The following is a 2,445-nucleotide window of genomic DNA, read 5'->3' as shown; positions in this document are numbered from 1 at the left end:
CAGCTGTCTGGAAGCCTCAGCTTCCCTCATGACACATCTCCCCCTCGTTACGTATTTATGTAAATGAGCCGCCATGTTTCCCGCCTCGCGCGCAAGAAACTGGGGGAGGGGGTAGAGACGCCAAAATGGCGGCATCCTTTACCTCGTGCCTGCAGCCCTAGCAACTGTTGCTAGGAACTGGATGTAAAATGGCGGCCGCTCCTACTGAGAAGGCGCCATGACAGTTACTGGGAGAAAGGCGTCGCGCCACCAAAATGAAGCCGAAGCGGCTACGTCATGACTATTTCAGGCTATTTATTGCGACGAAAGTGTAAGCTAATGGTTTTATACGCGGAAATATCAAAAATCGAACTTGGTTTTGGTCAGGCTTAGCGACTCTGCTTTTGTAGTCCAATCAACATCCGGGCACGCAGGAAGAAGCCGCCGCCATTATTGTGTCTTCCTCCTGTGAGAAAGGAGTGGTCAACAAGATGGTGGCTGACAGCCGTTATCATAACATGGTGTCTGACTAAAAAAAAGCGCATAAAAACAACTTTTGTTGTTGTACACTATTCTAAAAGCTGCAGAATTGACAAAGTCGTACGAGGCAACTATAGTGCCAGGCGGCCATTTTATTGGTTTATAGGCGGCTGTGGAGTCCCCCTCCCACATCTTGTTTGTGTTCCAGACGTGGAGGGTGCGGCTGCGTTCCAACATGGCGGCTTCCACACGGCCATGAAAGCTTCTTCGGCGTCTCCCTGCCAACGTCCCATCATGAAACAGCCAATCAGAGAGCGCTATTGGCGGTGAGGTTTTGAGAGCCAATGAGCGTGCAGACTGATGTGGGCGGGATAATGCCCCTAACACCACATTGAGCACAATGCACTTCAGAATTCTATGCGATCATTGTATATTAAATACAGCAATGGAGAGCTATAAAGATCTGTTATATAATCATTTTATAGGAAATATTCCACTACATAACACTATATATCTGTTTATTAAACATATATATAAACATATATAACGATATTGATCTGTGATCTGATTAGTGTAGAGAAATTACAGCAAAAAGTAATAAAGTTTAAAACATTCCAAAAATCATCACCTTTCTCTTTGCATTTTCACTATTTTTTTTATATCCCAGTACTGATCTCCTTTGGCCATTTTGTGCTACTTCTCATTTTCATCCTTGTGATGTGGTGACAACACACAAGCAGAATTTGGAAATGGTTGTCACCACGTAACAGGAAGTGCCTTAAAAAGGACCCTTATGGCAGAATTTCCAAGGAGCCAACATGGGGATGCTGAAGTGTTGGTGATTCCGTCACTTTTGAAACATGTATTTATGCGTACAGGCAGATTGTGGCGCAACCCAGGCATGTTCTAACTGTGCGTTGGGTCCCCATTCAAAGTGATTGGTGCCATAACACACCAACTGCCCTATGGTAACCAATGAAGTTCTCCTAGATTGTAAGCTCTTCTGGGCAGGGTCCTCTCCTGCGTCACTGTCTGTTGTTTGCAACCCCTATATAATGTACAGTGCTGCGTAATATGTAGGCGCTATATAAATTCTTAATAATAAAAAGTACCACAAGTGAACCGTTATTGTTCGAGCTGACCCCACACACAAACTATTGAAGATTTTTCAGTCAGGGCAATGACAGGATTTGAAGTTTCCTGAGATCAAATACGTGGTACGTCAATGGATACCATGGCGTGTGTTGTGTCACTGCCCTGACAGAAAAAACATGGCGGCAGGGGTGCATTCGCACCACAACCAGCGCTATAGTATTCAATTAAATACCACAAATAAACCGTTCTTGATCTCATACATTTTTTTGCTAACCCTACAAACTTTTACGATTTTAATCCCAGAAACAATGGAATGGATGGAAGCGCCATTACCCTACCGCCAATCCTGTCAATGGCCTGACAGAAAAAACATGGCGGCGGGGATGTATTCCCCCATCGCGGTGGTTATACAATCAAACTGCACAGTATGTGACCGGTTTTAGATAAAATATCTTTGGACATTGTTTAGATTTAAGCTCTTCGGGGCACGGTCCTCTTCTCCTCCACCTTTGTCATTTGCAAACCCTATTTAGTGTACAGCCCTGTGTAATATGTTGGCGCTATAGCTACTGTTTATTATTAATAATTTATGACTGAATTTAGGAGAATTTTAGTTATTAGCAACTTTATTAGACACTTTTCTGTCAGGTTTGTTGCACAGTACTTTATTATGGTTTCTATGTTGTTATCGGTTTATTTTGTCTCCTTTATTCATATTTTGTGTTTGTTTTAATGGATTATCGGGTTTTTATAAACAATTCCTGTCACAGCTCTTCTAGCCAAGGTGATTTTTGCACACAGGCCTCAGTGAGGCGCTGCCCCCTCCTCCTCCTCCCCCCCACCGCGCTGCGCAGTCCCCGCCTCCATCTTATTGTCTCCGGAGGAGGAGGA

The sequence above is a fragment of the Pyxicephalus adspersus genome, chromosome Z (assembly GCF_032062135.1).
Source record: "Pyxicephalus adspersus chromosome Z, UCB_Pads_2.0, whole genome shotgun sequence".
Lineage (NCBI taxonomy): Eukaryota > Metazoa > Chordata > Amphibia > Anura > Pyxicephalidae > Pyxicephalus > Pyxicephalus adspersus.
The sequence above is the reverse complement of the archived record's forward strand: the minus strand, read 5'-3'. Positions refer to the sequence as shown.